The sequence below is a fragment of the Balaenoptera acutorostrata genome, chromosome X, assembly GCF_949987535.1.
Source record: "Balaenoptera acutorostrata chromosome X, mBalAcu1.1, whole genome shotgun sequence".
Lineage (NCBI taxonomy): Eukaryota > Metazoa > Chordata > Mammalia > Artiodactyla > Balaenopteridae > Balaenoptera > Balaenoptera acutorostrata.
The window spans coordinates 64927876-64955404 of NC_080085.1; the positions used below are offsets into that span (position 1 = coordinate 64927876).

A 27529-nucleotide genomic window follows, 5' to 3' on the forward strand; every position below is an offset into this window, starting at 1 on the left:
GGGAGTGGGGGAATCAAGCTACAATTACACTTTTTAGCCAGAAAAAAACAAATCAGATGGTGATGAAATCCCAGGAGAAAACATAGATTAAAGTCTGTGCTTTCTAAATCTGTTACTTAACTAAACACAGCTGTTAAAGATGATGTCTTTGCTGTGCATGTATATCTATAATAATGCTGTCATTAGTATTCAGATATGATGCTGGGAACCCTCCCCATCTCTAAGATATGCACTCAGAAGGAGTTTCTCCAGGACTGGGAGATTCTACACTGATCCATCCACAACCTCACCTGGTTACCCTATGTTCACAGTATGGGAAGAGAAAGAAACTAACATTTACTGAGTGGTGTTCTACTAAGTACTTTAAATATATTTATTATTTTAATTCAAACAACAGTCTTATGAGATATATATTATAATCTCCTTAATAGATAAGAAAGTTGAGACTCAGAAGAAAGTTAAGTAACTCTTTCAGGCCCACCTAGCTAGCAGGATGGGAATGAGGATTGAAACCTAGCACTGAGTTACTCCAAAGCTCACAGTCCTGCCACTCACCACAAGCTTCCGAGATGCCTGGGCTGAGGGCCAGGGTTCAGTCTTTGGTGGGACCATAAAAGTGGACTGACTCACCCCTAGACAACTTCAATTCAGTAACATGCTGCTCTAAACAATCCAGTTGAACTCTTTACATATAAAACATCCCTTGAAAGGAAATAAAGAAAGAAAGGAGAGAAGAGGTTGCAGTAGGTTCCCAATCTGAAGAATATCTGAAATCAAAAGCTAGCATTTACTTGAGATCTTTTTTTCAGGTCAAACTTAACAAAAGACCCCCAACACAATAGTGTCTTATCCGAGAACAGACTCTTGCACAGCTAAGAAAGTCATATATACTATTTTTCCATGACCAGTCCTAATTAAACTTAAGGAATAAAGTGAATATGATAACAGGGCTATAGAGGGCTTGACAGTTTAGTAGAACTATCACATTCATCCTGACACTTGAAAATTACCACCCAGTGAGTCAGGAAAATAAGTATCATCATTTCTGTTTACACATGAGAAAACTAAGGATCAGGGAAGTAATAACATAAAGTTGTTGAGATGCGGCTGGGTGGGCCCCGAAGTCGTGACTGTTATCCTTTCTTCAGTACATTTTTAAGTAGGGGAGTGACATGCTCAAAGTCGTATTTTAATACTAGTTGATTCAGGATGAATTGTAAGAGGGCTGTAGCTGAGAGGAATGCTGGACTAGGAGTCAAGGGCTCTGGGTTCTAGTCATGGTTTTATCACCTTTATTAATGTGGGAGCATCTAAAGCGAAGATGAATATCCCTGCCGTTTCTACTTAACAGGGCTGCTGGGGACTCAAATGAGAGAAATAATGGATGTAAGTATGCTTAATAGGTCATTAGACACCTTGAAAGAAATCAGACCCTTGGTGACTAGATGAATTACAGTCAGTTTTTAATAAATATTCTGAGGATCATTCATTCTGTTGCCACTTATGGTACCTAAGTATACTGTCATGACAATCTAAAACATTCTTAGTGAAGAAATAAGACAATAGCTCACCTGAATATATGCTCCAAAGCTCTTGGATACTTTAGGTACTTTTTATTGAAGTATAGTTGATCTAAAATATTATATTACTTTCAGGTGTACAGCACAGTGATTCAGTATTTTTACAGATTATACTCCATTATAGCTTATTACAAGATAATGGTTATAATTCCCTGTGCTATACAATATATCCTCGTTGCTTATCTATTTTATACATTGTAGTCTGTATCTCTTAATCCCATGCCCCTAATTTGTCCCTCCCCACTTCCCTCTCCCCTTCGCTAACCATCAGTTTGTTTCCTATATATGTGAGTCTGTTTCTGTTTTGATGTACACATTCGTTTGTATTTTTTTTTAACATCTTTATTGGAGTATAACTGCTTTACAATGGTGTGTTAGTTTCTGCTTTATAACAAAGTGAATCAGTTATACATATACATATGTCCCCATATCTCTTCCCTCTTGCATCTCCCTCCCTCCCACTCTCCCTATCCCACTCCTCTGAGTGGTCACAAAGCACCGAGCCGATCTCCCTGTGCTATGCGGCTGCTTCCCACTAGCTATCTATTTTACGTTTGGTAGTGTATACATGTCCATGACAGTCTCTCACTTTGTTGCAGCTTATCCTTCCCCCTCCCTATATCCTCAAGTCCATTCTCCAGTAGGTCTGTGTCTTTATTCCCGTCTTGCCCCTAGGTCTTCATGACCATTTTTTTCTTTTTTTTTAGATTCCATATATATTCATTGGAATCCCGTATTTGTTTTTCTCTTTCTGACTTACTTCACTCTGTATGACAGACTCTAGGTCCATCCACCTCACTACAAATAACTCAATTTCGTTTCTTTTTATGGCTGAGTAATATTCCATTGTATATATGTGCCAAATCTTCTTTATCCATTCATCGGTTGATGGACACTTAGGTTGCTTCCATGTCCTGGCTATTGTAAATAGAGCTGCAATGAACATTTTGGTACATGACTCTTTTTGAATTATGGTTTTCTCGGGGTATATGCCCAGTAGTGGGATTGCTGGGTTGTATGGTAGTTCTATTTTTAGTTTTTAAAGGAACCTCCATACGATTCTCCATAGAGGCTGTATCAATTTACATTCCCACCAACAGTGCAAAAGGGTTCCCTTTTCTCCACACCCTCTCCAGCATTTATTGTTTGTAGATTTTTTGATGATGGCCATTCTGACCAGTGTGAGATGACATCTCATTGTAGTTTTGATTTGCATTTCTCTAATGATTAATGATGTTGAGCATTCTTTCATGTGTTTGTTGGCAATCTGTATATCTTCTTTGGAGAAACATCTATTTAGGTCTTCTGCCCATTTTTGGATTGGGTTGTTTGTTTTTTTGATATTGAGCTGCCTAAGCTGCCTGTATATTTTGAAGATTAATCCTTTGTCAGTTGATTCATTTGCAAATATTTTCGCCCATTCTGAGGGTTGTCTTTTCGTCTTGTTTATGGTTTCCTTTGCTGTGCAAAAGCTTTTAAGTTTCATTAGGTCCCATTTGTTTATTTTTGTTTTTATTTCCATTTCTCTAGGAGGTGGGTCAAAAAGGATCTTGCTGTGACTTATGTCATAGAGTGTTTCGCATATGTTTTCCTCTAAGAGTTTAATAGTGTCGGGCCTTAAATTTAGGTCTTTAATCCATTTTTGTGTATGGTGTTAGGGAGTGTTCTAATTTCATTCTTTTACATGTAGCTGTCCAGTTTTCCCAGCACCACTTATTGGAGAGGCTGTCTTTTCTCCACTGTATATTCTTGCCTCCTTTATCAAAGATAAGGTGACCATATATGGGTTTATCTCTGGACTTTCTATCCTGTTCCATTGATCTATATTTCTGTTTTTGTGCCAGTACAATACTGTGTTGATTACTGTAGCTTTGGAGTATAGTCTGAAGTCAGGGAGCCTGATTCTTCCAGCTCCGTTTTTCTTTCTCAACATTGCTTTGGCTATTCGGGGTCTTTTGTGTTGCCATACAAATTGTGAAATTTTTTATTCTAGTTCTGTGACAAATGCCAGTGGTAGTTTGATAGGGATTGCATTGAATCTGTACATTGCTTTGGGTAGTACAGTCATTTTCACAATGTTGATTCTTCCAATCCAAGAACATGGTATATCTCTCCATCTATTTGTATCATCTTTAATTTCTTGCATCAGTGTCTTATAATTTTCTGCATACAGGTCTTTGTCTCCTTAGGTAGGTTTATTCCCAGATATTTTATTCTTTTTGCTGCAATGGTAAATGGGAGTGTTTTCTTAATTTCACTTTCAGATTTTTCATCATTAGTGTATAGGAATGCCAGAGATTTCAATGCATTAATTTTGTATCCTGCTACTTTACCAAATTCATTGATTAGCTCTAGTAGTTTTCTGGTAGCATCTTTAGGATTCTCTATGTATAGTATCATGTCATCTGAAAACAGTGACAGCTTTACTTCTTCTTTTCCGATTTGGATTCCTTTTATTTCTTTTTCTTCTCTGATTGCTGTGGTGAAAACTTCCAAAACTATGTTAAATAATAGTGGTGAGAGTGGGCAACCTTGTCTTGTTCCTGATCTCAGTGGAAATGGTTTCAGTTTTTCACCATTGAGGACGATACTGGCTGTGGGTTTGTCATATATGGCCTTTATTATGTTGAGGAAAGTTCCCTCTATGCCTACTTTCTGGAGGGTTTTTATCATAAATGGGTGTTGAATTTTGTCAAAAGCTTTCTCTGCATCTATTGAGATGATCAAATGGTTTTTCTCCTTCAATTTGTTAATATGGTGTATCACATTGATTGATTTGCGTATCTTGAAGAATCCTTGCATTCCTGGGATAAACCCCACTTGATCATGGTGTATGATCCTTTTAATGTGCTGTTGGATTCTGTTTGCTAGTATTCTGTTTAGGATTTTTGCATCTATGTTCATCAGTGATATTGGCCTGTAGTTTTCTTTCTTTGTGACATCTTTGTCTGGTTTTGGTATCAGGGTGATGGTGGCATTGTAGAATGAGTTTGGGAGTGTTCCTCCCTCTGCTATATTTTGGAAGAGTTTGAGAAGGACAGGTGTTAGCTCTTCTCTAAGTATTTGATAGAATTCGCCTGTGAAGCCATCTGGTCCTGGGCTTTTGTTTGTTGGAAGATTTTTAATCACAGCTTCAACTTCAGTGCTTGTGATTGGTCTGTTCATATTTTCTACTTCTTCCTGGTTCAGTTTCGGAAGGTTGTGCATTTCTAAGAATTTGTCCATTTCTTCCAGGTTGTCCACTTTATTGGCATAGAGTTGCTTGTAGTAATCTCTCATGATCCTTTGTTTTTCTGCAGTGTCACTTGTTACTTCTCCTTTTTCATTTCTAATTCTATTGATTTGAGTCTTCTCCCTTTTTTTCTTGATGAGTCTGGCTAATGGTTTATCAATTTTGTTTATCTTCTCAAAGAAACAGCTGTAATTTTATTGATCTTTGCTATCGTTTCCTTCATTTCTTTTTCATTTATTTCTGATCTGATCTTTATGATTTCTTTCCTTCTGCTAACTTTGAGGGGTTTTTATTCTTCTTTCTCTAATTGTTTTAGGTGTAAGGTTAGGTTCTTTATTTGAGATGTTTCTTAAGGTAGGATTGTATTGCTATAAGCTTCCCTCTTAGAACTGCTTTTGCTGCATCCCATAGGTTTTGGGTCATCATGTCTCCATTGTCATTTGTTTCTAGGTATTTTTTGATTTCCTCTTTGATTTCTTCAGTGATCTCTTGGTTATTAAGTAGTGTATTTTTTAGCCTCCATGTGTTTGTATTTTTTACAGATTTTTTCCTGTAATTGATATCTAGTCTCATAGTCTAGTGGTCAGGAAAGATACTTGATACAATTTCAATTTTCTTAAATTTACCAAGGCTTGACTTGTGACCCAAGATATGATCTATCCTGGAGAATGTTCCATGAGCACTTGAGAAGAATGTGTGTTCTGTTGTTTTTGGATGGAATGTCCTATAAATATCAAGTAAGTCCATCTTGTTTAATGTTATCATTTAAAGCTTGTGTTTCCTTATTTATTTTCATTTTGGATGATCTGTCCATTGGTGAAAGTGGGGTGTTAAAGTCCCCTACTATGACTGTGTTACTGTCGATTTCCCCTTTTATGACTGTTAGTATTTGTCTTGTCTATTGAGGTGCTCCTATGTTGGGTGCATAAATATTTAAAATTGTTATATCTTCTTCTTGGATTGATCCATTGATCATTATGTAGTGTCCTTCTTTGTCCCTTGTAATAGACTTTATTTTAAAGTGTATTTTGTCTGATATGAGAATTGCTATTCCAGCTTTCTTTTGATTTCCATTTGCATGGAATATCTTTTTCCATCCCCTCACTTGCAGTCTGTATGTGTCCCTAGGTCTGAAGTGGGTCTGTTGTAGACAGCATATATACGGGTCTTGTTTTTGTATCCATTCAGCCTGTCTATGTCTTTTGGTTGGAGCATTTAATCCATTTACATTTAAGGTAATTATCGATATGTATGTTCCTATTCCCATTTTCTTTAAATTTCTATTTATTTATTTATTACTTTTAGCTGTGTTGGGTCTTCGTTTCTGTGCGAGGGCTCCCTCTAGTTGCGGCGAGTCGGGGCCACTCTTCATCGCGGTGTGCGGGCCTCTCACCGTCGCGGCCTCTCTTGTCGCGGAGCACAGGCTCCAGATGCGCAGGCTCAGTAGGTGTGGCTCATGGGTCCAGTTGCTCCACGGCATGTGGGATCTTCCCAGACCAGGGCTCGAACCTGTGTCCCCTGCATTGGCAGGCATATTCTCAACCACTGCGTCACCAGGGAAGCCCCCATTTTCTTAATTGTTTTGGGTTTGTTATTGTAGGTCTTTTCCTTCTCTTGTGTCTCCTGCCTAGAGAAGTTCCTTTAGCATTTGTTGTAAAGCTGGTTTGGTGGTGCTGAATTCTCTTAGCTTTTGCTTGTCTGTAAAGGTTTTAATTTCTCCATCAAATCTGAATGCGATCCTTGCTGGGTAGAGCAATCTTGGTTGTAGGTTTTTCTCCTTCATCACTTTAAATATGTCCTGCCACTCCCTTCTGGCTTGCAGAGTTTCTGCTGAAAGATCAGCTGTTAACCTTATGGGGATTCCCTTGTGTGTTATTTGTTGTTTTTCCCATGCTGCTTTTAATACTTTTTCTTTGTATTTAATTTTTGATAGTTTGATTAATATGTGTCTTGGCATAGTTCTCCTTGGATTTATCCTTTATGGGACTCTCTGTGCTTCCTGGACTTGATTAACTATTTCCTTTCCCATATTAGGGAAGTTTTCAACTATAATCTCTTCAAATATTTTCTCAGTCCCTTTCTTTTTCTCTTCTTCTTCTGGGTCCCCTATAATTCGAATGTTGGTGTGTTCAATGTTGTCCCAGAGGTCTCTGAGACTGTCCTCAATTCTTTTCATTCTTTTTTCTTTATTATGCTCTGCAGTAGTTATTTCCACTATTTTAACTTCCAGGTCACTTATCCGTTCTTCTGCCTCAGTTATTCTGCTATTGATCCGTTCTAGAGAATTTTTAATTTCATTTATTGTGTTGTTCATCTCTGTTTGTTCTTTAGTTCTTCTAGGTCCTTGTTAAGCGTTTCTTGTATTTTCTCTATTCTATTTCCAAGATTTTGGATCATCTTTACTACCATTATTCTGAATTCTTTTTCAGGTAGACTGCCTATTTCCTCTTCATTTGTTAGGTCTGGTGTGTTTTTACCTTGCTCCTTCATCTGCTGTGTGTTTTTCTGTCTTCTCATTTTGCTTATCTTACTGTGTTTGGGGTCTCCTTTTCACAGGCTGCAGGTTCGTAGTTCCCGTTGTTTTTGGTGTCTGTCCCCAGTGGCTAAGGTTGGTTCAGTGGGTTGTATAGGCTTCCTGGTGGAGGGCACTAGCGCCTGTGTTCTAGTGGATGAAGCTGGATCTTGTCTTTCTGGTGGGCACGTCCACGTCTGGTGGTGTGTTTTGGGGTGTCTGTGGCCTTATTATGATTTTAGGCAGCCTCTGTGCTAATGGATGGGGTTCTGTTCCTGTCTTGCTAGTTGTTTGGCATAGGGTGTCCAGCACTGTAGCTTGCTGGTTGTTGAGTGAAGCTGGGTCTTGGCACTGAGAGGGAAGTCTCTGGGAGATTTTCGCCGTTTGATATTACATGGAGGTTGGCGGTCTCTTGGGGACCAGTGTCCTGAACTTGGCTCTCCCACCTCAGAGGCACAGCCCTGACGCCTGGCTGGAGCACCAAGAGCCTTTAATGCACACGGCTCATAATAAAAGGTAGAAAAGAAAGAAAGAAAGAAAGAAAGAAAGAAGAAAATAAAATAAAGTAAAATAAAATAAAGTTATTAAAATAAAAAAAATTATTAAGAAAAATTTCTTAAAAAGTAATAAAAATAAAAGAAAAAAAATAAAACAAAGAAACGGAGAGACAGAACCCTAGGACAAATGGTAAAAGCAAAGCTATAAAGACAAAATCACACACAGAAACATACACATACACACTCAAAAAAAAGAGAAAAAGGGAAAAAAACATATATATCTTTGCTCCCAAAGTCCACCTCCTCAATTTGGGATGATTCGTTGTCTATTCAGGTATTCCACAGATGCAGGGTACATCAAGTTGGTTGTGGAGATTTAATCCGCTGCTCCTGAGGCTGCTGGGAGAAATTTCCCTTTCTCTTCTTTGTTCGCACCGCTCCCGGGATTCAGCTTTGGATTTGGACCCGCCACTGTGTGTAGGCCGCTTGAGGGTGTCTGTTCTTCGCTCAGACAGGATGGGGTTAAAGGAACAGCTGATTCGGGGGCTCTGGGTCACTCAGGCCGGGGAGAGGGGGGGTAGAGATGCGGGGCGAGCCTGCAGCGGCAGAGGCTCTTGTGACATTGCAACAGCCTGAGGCGTGCCGTGTGTTCTCCCGGGGAAGTTGTCCCTGGATCACAGGACCCTGGCAGTGGCAGGCTGCACAGGCTCCTGGGAGGGGCGGTGTGGATAGTGACCTGTGCCTGCACACAGGCTTCTTGGTGGCTGCAGCAGCAGCCTTAGCGTCTCATGCCCGTCTCTGGGGTCCGCGCTGATAGCCATGGCTCATGCCCGTCTCTGGAGCTCCTTTAAGGGGTGCTCTTAATCCCCTCTCCTCGCGCACCAGAAAACAAAGAGGCAAAAAAAAGTCTCTTGCCTCTTCGGCAGCTCCAGACTTTTTCCTGGACTCCCTCCCGGCTAGCTGTGGGGCACTAGCCCCCTTCAGGCTGTGTTCACGCAGCCAACCTCAGTCCTGTCCCTGGGATCCTACCTCTGAAGCCCCAGCCTCAGCTCCCAGCCCCCGCCCGTCTCGGCGGGTGAGCAGATAAGCCTCTCAGGCTGGTGAGTGCTGGTCGGCACCGATCCTCTGTGCGGGAATCTCTCTGCTTTGCTCTCCGCACCCCTGTTGCTGCGCTCTCCTCCATGGCTCTGAAGCTTCCCCCCCCTCCGCCACCTGCGGTCTCCGCCCGCGAAGGGGCTTCCTAGTGTGTGGAAACCTTTCCTCCTTCACAGCTCCTTCCCAGAGGTGCAGGTCCTGTCCCTATTCTTTTGTCTCTGTTTTTTCTTTTTTCTTTTGCCTTACCCAGGTACATGGGGAGTTTCTTGCCTTTTGGGAGGTCTGACGTCTTCTGCCAGCGTTCAGTAGGTGTTCTGTAGGAGTTGTTCCACATGTAGGTGTATTTCTGATGTATTTGTAGGGAGGAAGGTGATTCCATGTCTTAGTCTTCCGCCATCTTGAAGCTTCTCAGGACCTGTATTATTTTTGTAGACTCCACATATAAGTGATATTATACAGTATTTGTCTTTCTCTGATTTATTTCACTTAGCATAATGCCCTCCAAGTCTATCCATGTTGCTGCAAGTGGCAAAATTTCCTTCTTTTTTATGGCTGAGTAATATTCCATTGTATATGTATACCATATCTTTATCCATTCATCTGTTGATGGGCACTTGGGTTGCTTCCATATCTTGGCTATTGTGAATAGTGCTGCTATGAACATACATGCATGTATCTTTTCAAATTAGTGTTTTCATTTTTTCTGGATATATACCCAGGAGTGGAATTGCTGGATCATATGGTAGTTTTATTTTTAGTTTCTTGAGGAACCTCCATACTGTTTTCTATAGTGGCTGTACCAATTTACGTTCCCACCAATAATGTATAAGGGTTTCTTTTTCTCCACGTTCTCACCAACATTTGTAATTTGTGTTCTTTTTGATAATAGCCATTCTAACAGGTCTGAGGTTGTTTTGAATTAGGTACTTTTCTTGAATTAGTTAAGAATAAGATGAATGTGATGGAATTTCTGACTCTTCCCTTATCTGGCTACCTCTTTACCTAACCCGAGTTTCCTCGGGACTCACTAGTCCCCAAAGGAAGCAGCCTCATTTAAAGGCCAAGATATATGTAAGAAAGCAGGAATAGCGAGCTTATGAATCACAGGAGAGAGAGGTATGACGTAATGCCTCCTAACATCTGCTATCATGGGGTGCAGGATGAAGAAAAAGAAGATCTGCACACTCACATTTTAATATTTTCCCAGTGCCAGAGACAGCTTAATTAGCTCTCATAATATACCTAGATAAAAGTCTCATTATATACTTTGACAAAATAAGTCCATTATTAGGCTTGCCTATAGACTATAGACAAGCAGCAGCATCTAGATACCTATGACAAGGTTTTTGGGGAGAGAAAGGAGATTGTTATCTTAACCCATGTTTTCTTTATTCCTCTCTTCTTGTCCTACCTCCTACTGGCCCCTTTTCACTTTTGCTCCAACTATTTCCCCAATTTTCTTGTTTCAACTAGTTTTGTGCTATCATTCACCTCTTCTGGTCACAAAATATTCCAAAATATTATAACGGTTCTGAAATAATTGTACCACCTTTAGATAGGGCAATCCCATCCCCACCCTACCCCACAGTTTGTCTGAATTGGTGGTTTTTTGCCAGGATGCTCAGCCTTGAAAAGGTGAAAGTCAGTATTATAAAGACAGTGTCTGAAATGTGACCAAGTAATTAACAATTCAGAACTCCCACTGATACTATCTAATAAAAGGCACCTTGCCATTTGCAATACGTCACAGAATCAGTTTAGAGCCTGTCATTTTGCTCATGCATTGCTCATTACTGAGCTCACTCTGCCAGAGAGGTATTCTTGGGTTCTTGAAATATAAAGAATTGAGACAAAGGAGCTGGAGTTTTCCATTCAATGGGTATGGAGAGTTGAAAATTTTTCCAGTGGGTTAACAGGACAAAGTCTGTTGCTATTTCTTACCTCTGCCCCCAGCTTGAATATACTAGGGCTCAATCCTGTTACTTCAGGGTGGCAGGTCTAGCTGCTGACACTATCTAAAATCTCTGCTGTAAACCATTTGTCACCAACAAGCTTTGGAGTGATAAGGCAATTTGTGATTTGATTCCATTTCAATGGAATAGGCACAGTAGGCTCAGCATTGTATTATCTGCTAAATTACTGTGGAGGATTATGTGGTACTTCGGAGCCAATGATTTCCAAATATTTAATTACAGGTAAGTGAGTTCTTTGGCACTTTTCTGTAGATTTATTTATACTGAAAACATATTTTATATATTTACTTACTTACTTGCTTATTTATTTATTTAACCATAAAAGTGATCAAGGACAAGGGGGCAAGATGTACAGAGTACTTTACCTGGAAAAGGCCTCGTGGCCTTTGTACTATCTTAGATGAAATCCTGGCCCTGTTGAACAGAGAAGGAAACCCATTCAAGCAGAAGGGGAATTTCTCCAAAAATATGGACATGCCAAAATTTCTTCACGTACTGCAGATAAATGGAGAGTGTTCATGTTCTAGTATGCCTGAATGGGTAGCACAGACAGCACTTGCAGGTAAATGGCAATAAACAGCTCTCGCTGTCAACACCTCTCATATGCTCTCTTTCATTCTCTCTGGAGCTCTGCCAAGTGAAGCTACACCGTAGTCAAGGTTCATGGGGAAATACAGGGATGTAGTTTTTGAACCAGTTAAACTGGAATGACGTTACCCTGAGGAGTGGCCTCACTTCATTCGTAGAGAGTAGGATTACCTTATATTGCAATGAATAAGTCAACTTTTTAAGGTTAAAAATATAGTAATTCCCCCGGACAAGATATACACTGGATTTACTAGCTGCTGATCACTCCCCCAACATAACCCCAACCCAACTGTAGGAAGTTATATGAACTGAAACCCAGGCTGCTACTTAAGCAGCTGCTGATGGGACCAGGTTAAATTCTACACATTTGCAACTGCTTAAACAGCAAGCTGAAGAACATTTTGGCGGCCTTCAGATGAATGCAAGTAAGTCAAAAAACTAAGCTGACCTATCACCTCATGATGTCTAGTGATAAGGGTATTAACATTTATCTATCACTTACTGTGTACTAGAAGGTTTATATTTTTTTGCATTTAACCCTTACAAAAGCCCTGTGAAATAGGTAGGAATTAAAATTGCTATTTTATAAATGAGAAAACTGAAGCTCCTCAGAGAGTTTAAGTAACTTGCTCAAAGGCACACAGCCTATTACCATCATTCTAGGACAATACGTTCAGGTCGCATACAGAAATTTTAATAGAGGGAAGAGACGTGTGTGTGTGTGTGTGTGTGTGTGTGTGTGTGTGTGCGTGTGTGTGCGTGTGTGTGTGTATAAAAGTGAACAGTACTTTCCTGAATAACTAAGAACAAATTGCTACTTCAATGTTTTTTTTCTTATCTTCATGTAATTTCCCCTTCATTTACAGTCCTTTTGTGCTAGTGTTTTGTTCAGTTTTTCTGTGGTACTTTTTTTTTCTTTATTGAGGAAATATTGTGTCATACATGACAGAAACTTAAAAAGATTTTTTTAACATCTTTATTGGAGTATAATTGCTTTACAGTATTGTGTTAGTTTCTGCTCTATAACAAAGTGAATCAGCTATATGTATACATATATCCCCATGTCCCCTCCCTCCTGCATCTCCCTCCCACCCTCCCTATCCCACCCCTCTAGGTGGTCACAAAGCACCGAGCTGATCTCCCTGTGCTATGCGCTGCTTCCCACTAGCTGTTTTACATTTGGTAGTGTATATATGTCAATGCTACTCTCTCACTTCGTCCCAGCTTACCCTTCTCCCTCCCCGTGTGGCACGTTCTTAATTTCTTTTCAGAACCATTGACTGATTCAACTCTGGGAACCCACTATATTTTAAGCCTATAGGTTAAATAACCAGTTAATGTTAAAAATGTGTTTATAACTGACAGACATGTTTTTTCACAAAAGTCACCTATGATACCAAGAGTTCTAACTGGTTAAATGAGACAACCTGACCTTCTGTTATGACCCATTGTTCTTGTTCTCTTTTTTTAGCCATGTCTTGTTTTCAACAGTCATTCTTCATGCCTATCATCACATCCTACAAAGGGAGCTAACAAATGGGTTTTTGATAGTACGTGCCTGTCTCTACTCTAATTCACCCTGCACATTGCTTCTTAAAACACTATTCTCTTATCAATATCCTGGCTCAAGAACTCACAATGAGTCATCACTCCTTATCAGATCAAATCCAGTCTCCTCTACAAGGCTTTCAATTCAAGGACTTTCATAATCTGGCTTCACCATACCTCAGCAGCCTTACCTAGCACCATGCACAGCACTTGACATGCTTACTGTCCCAACATAGACAAGGTTTCCTTGCCGCCTTCTTTTCTGCCTCTCTAAACCTCACCTTCCAAGGCCCAGACCACTAACAACAACAAAAAAACAACTTTTTTTCCCACCTATGTTTTGTGGATTCAACCAGAATTCGTGCTTCTGGAAAGCAGGCTTTCAGGATTTTATATCTACTACCATACCATGCCCATAGCACAAAGCTGGGCATGCAAGAAGGGATCCTTGCTGCTTGATTCCAAAAAAAATATTTTCTTTGGGGAATTTAGAACCCAAATTTATATAGTTTATACTTGGAAATGGCTGGGAGAAGATAGACTCAGTTTTCATCTAAGTTTGTTACATTTTACTAATTGCCTTTAACGTACTTCCTCCACCAGAGCCAGTCTGCTTTAATTATTCCTGGGTATTCTTTTGGGAATTTCACCAAGATACCAAAGGAAAATGAAATCTAACTATATTCAAGTGATGTAATTGCTATTGGCCTTTGTATCAAACACAGATAAAGGTTGAATTTTTTTTCTTTCTTAACCTTAACTTTAACCAAAGTGTCCAAATGAGCTGAACCTAAGCAAACCTAGGTCTATAATTAGACCTGGAACTCTACAACATAATCTAGTTGGAAGCATGGTTCACAGATGTGATAAAATTGTGTGCTTTTCAACATTTCTTGACTAATCTGATAAAACTGCCTTACATTTTTCACAGTATTTTATAGGTTATAAAATATTTCATATCTGTTATTTTGTTTGATCTGTGCAATAAAACTATGAAACAGGTATTATCTCTCTTTTGTGTAAGGTGAAACAAGTTCAGAGTCAGAGAAGTTAATAACCCTACCCAAGGCCTCAAGCTAGGAAGAGGAAGAAACAAGGCCTAAACCCAGGGTACAGAGAAGTTGGGCAGGGAAGGGAGAGTACAGCACAGGGGGTGTCTGGTAACTCAGCTGAACATCAACTGTGTGCTAGGCACTGTCACATGACAAAAATATGAACCATACTCCTACCCTAAAGACACATAAATGTGCGAGAAATATATGAAAAAGCTGGACAACTGTAGTTGAAAGAAAACTAAGCCCAAAAGTCATCACACCTAATGCTCCTTTTCCTACAATTCTGCTGCAAGGGTCCAGCTCCCACTTACCACCTTCTGTCTCTTCTCCTTTTAGTGTTCAGAGGCCACCTTTTGGAATATCTGCAAAGTAGACTCTGCTGAAGCCCCATGGCTCCCCAGAGAAAGAATAAGAGCATATTGGTTGGAAAGGAACATTGGGAGAGGTTGCTAGGCTCTCCTACAGAGATAACTGAATCAGGAGGTTAGTGGTGTGAACAAATGAGAGCAGGAACTTTGTATTTTGGTCCACTGCCAAATATGCAATGGGTACTGAACAGCAAACTATAAGAAGTATGTTTGAAAGAGGGAGTCAAAGGGAGAGTACAGGGAGAGAGAGGCAGACGAGGAGAAGAGGGAGAGAGAACAACAGAGAAGCCTCAGGTTTGGTGTATATGAAATTTATACTAATATTTACCTTCTTACCAGGATATGGTATAGCTCTGTTAGTGGAGGCCAATGGTTTATTGATACTTGCTATTCTTGAGGACAGGGCAGGGATGGACTAATTGAGAATTTGGTAAGTCTCCACAATATAGGGAACCAACCAGACTGACATGAACATTTTAAAGTCTGAACAGTAGGTAAGAACTTGAGTGCCCTGAACCAAAATGGTGGCTAAATGACAGTGTTCTCCGCTTAATCCAGAGATTAAAAAGGTTGAGGGGAGGGTGGCTTAAGGATGCACCTCTCCCTCAGGAGCTCCACTTACTTTAAACTCCTCTAATTTACTGTGCCAGAGAGAGGTCTCTAGGAGCTGGCAGCATCTCCTGGGCAAGGCAAAATCCTCATTACCATGACAAAGAGTTCTGAAACTCTTTCAAACTTGCAAGAGGGCTGCTTCAGAGCTTAGGTTTGGAAATTTGGCAACTAACATATTATGCTACTTAGCAATTTAGAATATTTTAATAAAATATATTTCATATTCAGAGTTGAACAAGCCAGGAGGCAGGAGGTTCAGAGATTTAGGTCCCTGCCATCATTTTCTAAATCCAAAAGGGTCGGCAGACCAGAAAACCCTAAGCACCCTCTACTCACACCATTCCCCCATATGAGGCCACCTGCATGGGCCTTATTTCCTACCATATCACGTCCCAACATTTCTACATGGCTTTCAAGGCCTGCCGCCAAACAATTCCTGCTGCCCTGGTTATTAGGTTTGGCCTCATTACTCCACAGATCATGCTCTTCCTCTTATCTTCCTATGTGATGTCACTGCTAGGTCTATCTGGAACACCCTCCCCTCTGCATCTCACCCAGTGAAATTATACCCATATGTCGAAGTCTGCCTCCTCCTTAAAGCCTTTCCTAACTATTAGAGACTTTGCTGATCTCCCTCATTTCTGAAGAGTAAATGTGATCTGCAGTAAGCAGCCAGGATAATGGAAGCAGTGTGGTGAAATTTAAAATAGTAGTAGAGGATTAGGAGAAATTTTGAATTCAAGTTCCAGGTCTGCCAGTAAATAGACTAAATGACTTTGGCAAAGTTATCTAAGCTTTAAGTATTTGTCTGTGTTTTACTCTATTTCTACTCCATTATTCATTACTTGTCTGCTATATGCTAGTTGTTGTTCAATCCTATCTAGATCTTGCCATTGAAGATTTTACGGTCTATTAAATGAGATATGTATATAAATAATTAGAAGTAAAAATAGGAAAAGTAGTTAAATATCAAGAGAGCATCATAGAAAGTTCCTCAAGAGGTCAGAGGAAGTTTTAATTTCCCTGTGTAGAAAATAGCACTGGAACTTGCCTTTGGAGCATGAACAAAAATATTGTAAGGATCAAAAAATATATAGGAAAGTGTTAGGAAATAATACATGGAAAATGCCATACAAATGCAAGGGCTAGTATTTTAACTGGGGTGAGTGGTAGGAGAAGCTGTTCTAAGGAATGATGAAGTGGAGCAAGGAGTGCTTCAATCCCTTAATTCTTTAGGCACAACCTGCCAAATACTTTACTTCAGAAGAAGCAGTGGGGTCCCTTGATGGCAGGGCCTCCATCTATATTCTCTGTCCTTTTCTGCCAGCACACAAAAGAGCCTACATTACATTGTGCATGAAAACTTTCCGGGGCCACCTGGAGGAGGGTGCTCAGAAAGAGCCTCAGATATTGCTCAGTAACTCTGGAAGCAGACGGCCAATTTGAGGAGAACCACTGGTACCTCCAAGACAAAGGGTGAAAGAATATACCAGCAATACAAACGAGCTGGTTTTATCTTATGTGCAGAATAAGGGCAACTGCCTCAGGTCCCGATCTTGGGCAGTTGGTCGGGGGAGCTACAGCAGCTACGCAGGTATAAAGCAGGGGAGGAGCCTGACGGCAGCTTAAATACTCTAACATGCACTCCCTCACCAAAGCTCCATCAGGAGGTTTGTTGTCCATCTGTAAGATCCACCCTCCCCCAAGTTGTTCTCCAGTCTACTGGCTGCCACCACCAACTGGGTTCAGATAATACAGACTATGCCTTGGTAAATGCTTTTGGCAGTTTTAGGTATGAGTAAGTGTGCCTCCTCAGGATGACCCTCCTCCTCCCCCTCTACACAAGGAAATCATTCTAATGCACAGTGCCCAAGTTTCATTTCCATAGTCTTCTTCTTCATCTTTAGAGGGCACATTTTTTTTGGAAAAAAAAAAAGATCAGGGTTTGGCTGGGCATCTAGTCCAGTATTTAGCTCAAAATGATATTCCAACAGTATTCAGGTTCACATAAATTCATCTCAATTCAATTCAGACTCAAATTCACTGTTGGTATTAGTCATCATATTATTAATCACAGCCTTTTACTGGGCCTTGCTCAGGGTTTTTTAGGAAGCACCTGTCTATGCCTTTTCCCAGAGGATCAATTCTACACCTTCCTTGGAAGGGTCACTTCCTTGCCAAAACTCCATCATGGGTGGTGGAACAATTTGGCTTGTGCACGCCCCCCCCCCAAGAAATATGTAGCTAATGGTAAGAATGTACGGTGTCAAACTGGAGGGACAAAATGGTTCTAGTGACAAAATTATCTCTATCAGAGAGAAAAACTCTTCAGTGGGATTATTTTCACAGCCTCCCATTCACTGCTCTGAGGAGCTGCCTTGCAAATGTCCATTATTACTCTGCTCAGTCACACCCTAGGACAGCTCTAGCCCTCATTACTCATTTGTAATAATAATAATACCTTGCATTTAATGTACTGCTTATCATATATATGATATGTCATATAACATTTATGATATATTTATTTACATTTAATTATAATTTAATAATTTGATGTATGTATTTTATAATGTACTGCTTTATCATATATGTATATATAGTACATTAAATTCACAATAACTTGATACCTATGTGTGAAGTAAAGAATTAACCCAGCAGCCTTGAGTTACTCAAATCTTGTACGTTCTCAGAAGGGCCTACTTGTATGACTAGCCTTTGGCTGGCTCCTAGGAGCTGAGGTCTTAGAATGTCCCCTATGCTACTAACTGATTAGGGCACTGTGCATGCTTGAGGTGTTGAACTACATTATACCAGCTTGTGTGGATAGTTTGTGTAAAAAATGTGATTTATGGTGAACACCTGCTTTCCTTCTGGGGGATCTGAAGTTTCAGTAACTGCAATCAGCACTGCAGTTACCCCAATGAATACCCTGGACTTTTAGGCTCAAGCAAACTTCCCTGGCAGAAAACATTTTGCATGTGTTTCTGCAGTTCATTCTGGGGGATTTAGTATGTCCTGTGTGACTCCACTGGGAGAGGACTCTTGGAAGCTTATACCTGGTATCCTCCAGCTTCTGCCTGATGTACCTTTTTCCTTTATTGATCCTGCTTTTTATCCCTTTGCTGTAATAAACTGTAGTCTGACTATAATGACTTGTGAGTCCTGCAAATCCTTCTAGCACATCAGTGAACCTGGGGGTGAAATTGGGGATCACCAATACAGTCTCACAATGTTAAGAGGATTATCACTTCCATTTTACATATAAGGAAACTGAGTTTCAGAGAAATCAAAAGACTTCCTCAAGAGTGGAGTTAGTGCTTGAGCTGGAACTGGAACACAATTCTTCTCTCCAAATCTCAAGCTTTTTCTACTACACTAAACTGCTCCCTCAATAAATTTTGTTGAGTTTGGAGGGGTAGATAAAATGGTATTAGGTCTCTTTCAGCTCTGACAGCCCATAAGTGTATGTCCAGAAGCCCACGTAAAAAAAGAGGAAGTACAACTTTAAAAATTCAAAGTTTATTCAGGTCATCTCTCCCTATCCCCATTTTGCACACCTCATTTCTGTCATAGAGTGTCCAGGGCTCTACTGACACTCTACAAGAATGCATGGGCAAGGAAAAATATTATACTTTAAAGAATGACTAGTTCTACTATGCATGGTTTTCCCCATTCTGTCTAATACTTGACAAATAAAACTGTACACGTGGATTTGAGAAAGACCCTGGCTGGATTTGTTTAGTATCATTATTCGGGTAAGAATGGAAGGGAAAGTTTATAGCCTTCTATGACCTGATATTGCCAACATAACCTTGCCTTGCTCTAAACTCCCAAAGGACCCATACATCTGTGTAGTCTGTGTCACTAACTAACCTGTGTGTTCTGCGAATGGTGGGGGAAGAGATTGTGCCTAGGTAGGATAATAGATAAAACTTAAGAAATAAATCCCCTTTCATAAATTTTTTTTTCTGGCTGTGCCACGCGGCTTGCAGGATCTTAGTTCCCCGACCAGGGATTGAACCTGGGCCCCTGGCAGTGAAAGCCTAGAATCCTAACCACTGGACTGCCAGGGAATTCCCCTGCCCTTTCATGAAATTTAATATTTATAAAACATGTTATATGTTTTAAAGAGAACACTAAAGTAAATGAATGAATTACGCTGCAACCTTGCTTTTATCCCCAGTATTAAAATATCATTGGGTGAATTTCAAGGCCCTGGGCTGAGCTTTGCTTTGCTATGCTGGGCAAAGTTTTCCACTGAGCAGGGAAAGTGGGCAGACACCCACCTGTGTAACAATCAATCTTATCCTTGGCAATAGCTTCCTAAAGGGTCTTTCTGCTCTGATTTTGGCATCAGCAAGTCCATTTTCATTACAATGTTTGGGGGTTTTCACAGATTTATATCACTCAGAAAAGAAGCTTGTTTGTTTATGCGGAGAATGTTGAGTTAGTTGTACAGTGTGGGGGGATAGAATTTGGCTTGTCCAGAGATAGAAAATACCTCTGAGAAAGCACTAAACGACAGCTAAACACATCAAGATTAGTTTTTATCATATACAGAAGGGAATGTTTGGTGAGAAAGGAGGAAGAGGCAGCTCAATTACTTATAAAGATATTTTCAAGTACACACTGGCACACAGTATCTCATATCTGTTAATAAAACTGGGCTCTGCAAGACAAAAGGTAGATTATTTGCTCTTATTAAAAAGCTCCAGTTTCGAGAAAATACTATTATCCTGAATCCACCACCTGCCCCCATATAACTATACACACCTAGCCAGATGAGCACACAATATTGTTAAACTAATGACACTCTTTAACTCTGCCTTCCTTTACAAACAAAAAAAGCACATATTTACTAAATAGTTCCGACAGGAGGAAGTGGTAAAATGCAGAACTTAGAGGCAAAATGAAAGTAGGTAATTGAAAACAGGGTTGTTTACACACACACACACACACACACACACACACACACACACACACACACAGCCATCCTTCTAGTGCCCTATATCGCATCAGCTATTTCCAGTTAAGCTATGCCCCTTTCACTAGGAAGATAAAGACTGGAACCATGGGCATTTCATAGTCCCTTTTCTACTTGCCCGGTATCTACTCTGGCTCCTGTTAAGATTCACTCAATGTAACCAGTAATAAAGTGAGACCTACCTACCAAATCAGAGCTATTGCTTTTTGGTCTGGGTCTCAATTTCCACAATTGTAAAATGAAGGGACAGAACTGGACCTCCTAAGTCAGCTAATATCTTACAGCTGTTTGACTCTATTACAAACAACTGCACATGCCACAGGCCACAAGATAGATGCCAAAGATGCTTTCAAGCCTTTCTTCTTATGTATAGGCCCACACATACACATGAGGATTTTCTTTTTGGCTCAGAAAGGCAGGGGAGTTCAAGGGTCAAGACTTTCTCAAATGCAGATAAATAAGCTGAGAAGATTATAATGACTAGATGCTCTTTACCCCAGTTTGCTTCTTTTTAGGGAGAGAGGAATGCTGAGCTACAATGGCAAGGTCTCAAAGAATCTGAACACAGTTGTGGTAACAGTGCTTTGATGGCTACTGGTTTCTGTGCTGCTGTGAAGAGAAAGAGTACACTCCTCCTCCTCCTTAGAGGCCAAATCTTTCTTTGAGCTTTGAGCCAGAGAAACTATAGATGATTTCTAGGCTAAGGACAAAGCCACATCTAAAGGTGGGGTTTGCTAGACCCTGGTACACATCAAACATAAGGGGATAACCTCGGCCCAGAGGACCAAAGTCAATCAAGAATTCCAAAGGAAACCCCAAATAGTAATATCTACTGAATATGCCAGTGTTTACTTGGTAAACTGAAATAATGTGGATTTTGTGAGGGTGAGGAAGTACTCTATAAAATTAGCTCAATCTGGAATCAAGCTGATGTATTTTCTACAACTGCTAGAACAAAAAGAAAAAGTTACCTACCTACTAAGTTCTGAGGAAAATGCTGGGTCACTTTAAGAACTAAATATCTACCTCTCCTGATGGAGGAAAAACAGAGTGTATCTTCAAGACTGATTTTTAAACATGTGATACCACCTAACACATGTAGCATTTTATATTCTGTCTAATCTGATCATTAATACTTAATAATTCACAGTTGTATGATGTTAAATTTATAAAGTACTTTAATATATTTCATATTGTTTACCTTATGTTGATCCCTATCAACAACCCTGTAAATGTGAATGGGTAGGTGTTATCCTCATTTTATTGATGTCATGAATAGGAGGCTAGGAGAGGTTGAGCACTAGATAGTTGGCATTAGAAACCAGGCATCAATGTTCCAAGCTTCCTCTGCTTTGCAGAGAGGTCAGCAAGGGACACAAACATGATGTAATGCTGCATACCCCATTCCAGGTCAAAACTTGTTATCTAACCCAAAGTTTATCATTACACAAGTTTATCTGTTGGAATGCTTGCCAACATGAAACCCAAGCCTAACTTCCTGAATTATTAGGGAGGTACATGCTGGGAGCCATAAATCTTGATTATATTTCCTGATTTTGGCTCAAATATCCCTTTATCAAGAAAAGAGGAGAGGACGATACAATTTTAACAGTCTCCCAGAATCTTCCAAAGATTTCCAACTCCCAGGGGGCCAGTACCCTGCCATCTAGTGGTCATTTTTAGAAATTTCATCTTTCTGGTACCCATGGGAGGAAACATCCTTTGGATATTCCATTTTCCATCCATATAGAATAGGCTATGAAAGTGACCACTACTGCAATCAATGAGCTCAGCAGCAGATACCCCACTGCACCATACTCACAACCTCCAGTCGGACTTCTTGGAAAGGGATTGAATTAAAAGTAGTTTAATCATAGCAGCAAATGCACTCCAAGGTATATACCCAAGTGAATTGAAAACTTACGGCCACACAAAAACCTGCATGTGATATTTATAGAAACTTTATTCATAATTTCTAAAAGCTATAAACAATCAAGATTTATTTCAATAGGAGAATGGATAAACATCTTTACAATGGAATATTATTTGGTGATAAAGAGGAACTATTTGAAAGAACTACTGATTCACACAACAACATGGGCAAGCCTTAAATGCATTTTGCTAAGAGACAGAAGGCATACACAAAGGCTACATGATGTATGATTACATTCACATGACACTCTGGAAAAGGTAAAACCATAGGGATGGAATTCCCATCAGTAGTTTCCAGGTGTTGAAAAAAGGGGGGCTGGTTGATAACCAAGGGGATACACAGAAGAATTTTGAGGGTGATAGAACTCCTCTTTATGGCTCTGGGGTGATGAGCACATGATACTATGCATTTATCAAAACCTATAGAACTGTAATTCACAGAGAATGAGCCTTAGTGTATGCACATTAAAAAATCAACCAGATGTCAAGAGATAAATGATGAAATGCAGACTGTGACAAATGAATCTAACTGTGTTACAAATGTGTGACATAACTGCACTGGGTAGGGGTATGAAGTTGACTTTGGAAAATTGTGTTTTGACTGGAAACTATAAGGGTAAAGACAAAAGAACCATACATAAGCACTGTACTCTAGTTGGTACATTTGTTTCTTATTGGGTATGAGTGAACAATTCTGAACCTACTTTACACGTATACTGGGGTTGAACAAATAAATAAATGGATGGTGGACAGTGAAAGCCAGGTCGCTCACTGTTAGAGAGAGAAGTTACAGATAACAAGAAAGGAAGGCTAGAATGAACCCTGTACTAGATTAGATTTGAAGACATCAGTATGAACTTATGCTTAGCGTAATATATATACAAATGCATAGATAGACAGAAGATATAGAAACAACTATAGATATGCATGTACACACGGGTTAATATACAAACATATATTACCTAGCCCTGTCAACTAAGAAAGCCTAGAATCAATAACAACTCAGTAACAGTGATCACTCCAGATCTTGATTTCTTTCTCTTTTTTAACTGAAATATAGTTGACATACAATATTGATAGCTTCTGGTGTTACTACATAGTGATTTGACATTTGCATACATTATGAAATGATCACCATGATAAGTCTAGTAACCATCTGTCCCCATACAAAGTTATTACATTATTATCAACTCCTTATGCTATATATTACATCCCCGAGGCTTATTTATTGTACAACGAAGTTTGTAGCTCTTAATCCCCTTCACCTATTTCACACCCTCCACACTCCCCTCATCTCTGGCAACCACCCATTTGTTCTATCTATGAGCTTGTTTTTGTTTCATTTTCTTTTTTAGATTCCATATATAAGTGAGAGCATACAGTATTTGCCTTCCTCTGTCTGATTTATTTCACTTAGCATGATACCCTCTAGATCTATCCATGCTGTCACAAACGACAAGATTTCATTTTTTGTTATGGCTGAGTAATATTCCATTGTGTATGTATATATGTATATATATGATATATACACATATATTACACATTCTTTATTCATTCATCTATCAATTAACATTTAGGTTGCTTCTATACCTTGGCTATTGTAAGTAATGCTGCTATGAACACTGGTGTGTATGTATCTTTCCGAATTAATGTTTTTGTTTTCTTGAGGTAAATACCCAGAAGTGAAATTGCTGGATCATATGGCAGTTCTATTTTGTACTTTTTGAGGAACTTCCATACTGTTTTCAATCGTGGCTGCAACAATTTACAATCCTACCAACAGTGCACAAGGGTTCTCTTTTCTCCACATCCTCACCAACATTTGTTATTTATTGTGTTTTTGATAATAGCCAATCTGACAAGTGTAGGGTGATATCTCATTGTGGTTTTGATTTGCATTTCCCTGATGATAAGTGATGTTGAGCATCTTTTCATGTGTCTCTTGGCCATCTGTATGTCTTCTTTGGAAAAATGTCTGTTCAGGTCCTCTGCCTATTTTTTAAATTGGGTTGTTTGTTTGTTTTTTTGATGTTGAGTTGTATGAGTTTCTTATATATTTCAGATATTAACCCCTTGTGAGATATATCGTTTGCAACTATCTTCACCCATTTACTAGGCTGTCTTTTCATTTTGTTGATTGTTTCCTTCACTGTGCAAAAGATTTTTAGTTTGATGTAGTCCCACTTACTTAATTTTGCTTTTGTTGCCCTTGCCTGAGGAGACAGAGCAAAAAACATATTGCTAAGATTGATGTCAAAGAATGTACTGCCTATGTTTTCTTGTAGGAGTTTCATGGTTTCAGGTCTTACATTGAAGTCTTCAATCCATTTTGAGTTTACTTTTGTGTATGGTGTGAGAAAGTAGTCCAGTTTGGCTCTTTATAATATAGCTGTCAAGTTTTCCCAACACCATTTATTGAAGATAATTATATCATATATACATATATATATGTATATATACACATATATATGTGTGTATGTGTATATATATATATGTATATATATACATATATATATATATCTTGCCTCTTTCATCATATATTAATTGACCATATAAGCTTGGGTTTATTGCTGGGGTCTCTATTCTGTTCCGTTGATTTGTGTGTCTGTTTTTGTGCCAGTACCATACTGTTTTGATTACTGTAGCTTTGTAGTATAGTTTGAAATCAGAGGGCATGATAATTCCAGCTTTGTTCTTTCTCAAGGTTTCTTGGGCTCCCATACCTTCATTTCTAAAATACAATTTTCCAATAAAAGGAACTGGGGTTCTTTGGAGAAATGGCTAATTCTAGGGCTAAGAAAGGGAAAATACTAGATGAGTCTGAAGTATCTTGTACTACCAGAAAATAAGGAAGTACTAAAAATATAAAAGGAAGGGGGCATTTCAAAGGGATACGGGAGCCAACCTGAAAGAATTCCCGATGGTCAAAGCTGTGACAATTTTGAGCAACAAAATAAATGAGGTAGTATTAGATTAAAACTCAAAGTATAAAATAAGTATATGTGAGTCCATACACATATAAATGAATGATTGAATAAATAAATAAAGGTGGAAAAGGCACAGATATTCCTTACAGATGATTCCAAATAATATGTGTAGATACTCCCCCTTCCTGGAGGGCAAGCTTGAGTGTGGCTTGAACTTAGTGAGTTACTGCCAAAGAACAGAGAAAGAAAAGGCAAAAAACAGTGACTTTACTTTGGACAAACATGGCGAACACTATGTTAACAGAGTGATCAAAGTTAAGTAGTGTTACTTACTAGTGATAACGCTTGCTGATATTATGTACCCCTTGATATAACGTGATGAAAATGGCACTTTATTTCTGTGGTATTCTTCTCCCAAACCGATAACCCCAGTGTGATCATGAGAAAAACATCAGACTAACACAGATTGAGGGACATTCTGCAAAACATCTGACCAGTACTCTACAAAAAATGTTAAATTTATGAAAAACAAGGAAAAACTGAGAAACTGCCACAGACCAGAGAAGACTAAGGACACATGATGATTAAACGCAATGTTGTACCTTGGACTGGATCCTGGCATTTAAAAAAAAGACATTAATGGGAAAATTGGTGATATCTGAATGAAGTCTGGAGTTTAGTTAATAGTAATATACCAATGTTGGTTTTGGTAAATGTACCATAGTAGCGTAAGACAATAACATTAGCAGAAACTGGGTGAGGAGTGTATGGGAACTCTCTGTAATATTTTTGCAACTTTTCTGTAAATATAAAATTAATTCAAAATAAAGTTTTTAAAGTTAAACCATATGGAATATGTGAAAACGTTCACACACACATCGCTAGTTTAAACAGATACACCAGTTAGATTCCTCCTTAACATACAACTAGGGAGGAATAACAGCCTTCTGAAGGCAGAGGTCCATCATTATCTGACTGTGTGACCTTAAGGAAGTTCCTTTTCAACTCGGGGCCTGAATTTTCCATCCATACCATGAGAGGTTGAACCAGATGGTCTCCAAAGGCCCTTTCAGATCTACACATTCTGAGCTCCTTTTTAGCTGCATGGGAGGCAGAAACATACCCTAGGAACTTCCCGTGGGTTTGCTTCACAATACCAGCTGTTTTACCAAACATAAGCTCGAAGTAGAATGTTCCATGTGAGTTCCAATCACCAGCAATCCCAGAGAGATGGGTTCAGTAAGAAGCAGAATGAAACTGTGCATGATATAACTCTTCCTAGGCAGAGTTCTGTGTTCCACAAGAAATGAGGGCAACATGAAAGCCATCTCTAGGTAGACATTTTTAAAAGAAGGGAGAATGAACCAAAACTTGTATTTCTATGGTTAAGATACATGTTGCTTCTTGGTGAGCCATGGCCACTCAACCACACTGGCTAAGAAGGACACATTGCCAGTAAACCAAAGTGCCTTCAAAATATCACTCTTCCTGTTCACTAGACATAAAGAGGTAATATTTTAGAGCCAGTAATGCCTACCTCCCAGAGGAGAGTTGGGGCCACTCAGAGCAATCACAGTATTATTACTCCCTACCCTTGAAGGTCCTTTGTCAGGATGAACTCTTCAAGGAAATAACACTTGACTCCCTATGACCAGAATGTGCTAGCTTCAGACCTTGACATTACTTCAACGGCTTTGTAGGAAAGAGATGGCTGAGAAAGATGTGCACCCTCACTTTCGAAGATAGTGACTGTGTGTGATAAATATATATATATTCTCACACACAGTACACCAACCTCAAAACTAAAGGGCCAGATCACCATCCTGTAAAAGATTTCAACTGCCAAAAGTCTTCCTAGCCGATTCCAGCCTGACTACAGCCTAAGGGAAGATTAAAATAATAAAGGTGGAAAATAAACCTAAAATTCAATGGAGATTTCCAAATCTTATCAACCTGCAGAGAAATAAGGAGTACCTCACTCGGAAAGAAACACAAGTCTATTCTGCCACCACCACATTTAACTGTACTTAAACCTAATAGCTGCTTTTATATTTCATTCTTCCTTCAATCAGGACTTTCAAGAAGCCCAACTGTCAGTGTGACAGACAACCTGAGAAACTCTGGGTTTTGCCTGAAATTCATGACTTTGAAGCCAAAGGGGCTTTTGCAGAAGGTGTTTCTTAGGACAGAGTCTTGCTTCCTTCTTTGTATTTAGATAATTTTCATAAAGAGCAAGGTGAACATTTGGTTACTATAATTCTCTTACCAGGTTAAAATTTTTTTAACCTTTATTTTCCCCCAGTACATTTGCTGCCAACACAGAAGCTCTAGCTAGACGGCAATAGAGTATACGTTTTTAAATTTTAATTTCTGCAATTTTCCCCACAAAGAAACAAAATTATGGTTATTCCTTCTATTAACACATCCCTATTGATGTTAACGTAAAATACTTAGTCTCATGGCCAGTATTGAATAATGCAACTGTCAAATAGGGTAAATGGAATAATACAGAAAAGGAGAAACCAGAGAGAAAGTTGGATGGGAGAGAAGGGCAAAGAAAAGGGGAAGTGAAGAGGAAAAAAAAGGAAAGATAGAAAGAAAAAAGGGAAAATAAAATAGTTGGAGA

General features: G+C 39.3%; 1 protein-coding gene across 1 annotated transcript in view; it reads right to left on the reverse strand.

The window, feature by feature from the left end:
- Window positions 1–27529, reverse strand: part of NEXMIF (neurite extension and migration factor) — a 144124-nt gene that overhangs the window by 36672 nt on the left and 79923 nt on the right. The gene's annotated exons all lie outside the window — the stretch shown is intronic.